This window comes from Fukomys damarensis, unplaced genomic scaffold (assembly GCF_012274545.1).
Source record: "Fukomys damarensis isolate Sample0158 unplaced genomic scaffold, DMR_v1.0_HiC HiC_scaffold_1, whole genome shotgun sequence".
Taxonomy (NCBI): Eukaryota; Metazoa; Chordata; class Mammalia; order Rodentia; family Bathyergidae; genus Fukomys; species Fukomys damarensis.
The window spans coordinates 41,468,872-41,469,500 of NW_022900913.1; positions in this window are offsets into that span (position 1 = coordinate 41,468,872).

The window sequence follows — 629 nt, forward strand, 5'->3', positions numbered from 1 at the left end:
TAGTACCTAAGGTAGAAGGGTGGTCTTTAGCCAGAAGAACCTCAGATCCCTTTAATTAACACCCCAACATTGGGAGTGGGAGGCACAAAACTTGGACACTACTTTTCACAGGGAAAAAACATTTGTGGGTGAAATAAAGGCCCACCCCCCCTCCCCAGTCAATCTGGTGACAGTGTTTCAATTTGCAGAGTAACCACCGGTGCGGCTTCTCTTTATAGGAAACAGCAACATATTCACCAATGGGACCTTTTATCATAAACTGTGAACAAAATTTGGACAATTGCATTAGAGCAAGTTTCCTGTCAAACTTCCACTCTGTGATTTTATTCCAACAGTCCTAATAAGGGTATGGTAAAAAGGACTGTGAATAGCTGATAATCTCTTTTTCTCTTTAACCAGGCATATTAACAGCCATCCCAACACTTGGCTCTTACTCCTTTTGGAAGCAATCCTGGATCACTGCTGGGGCTGTGGACACCATAGCCTTGACCTGGGTGAACACATGTAGCCCCCTGACCCAGAGTGGGCCCAGTTATAGCTTTTGCCTGTTTTGTTTAGGTCAGTGTACCCACCGGGAGTGGATTCATTAAATTTAGGGAGGATTAAGTGCAATTCGAAAGTATTTGGAT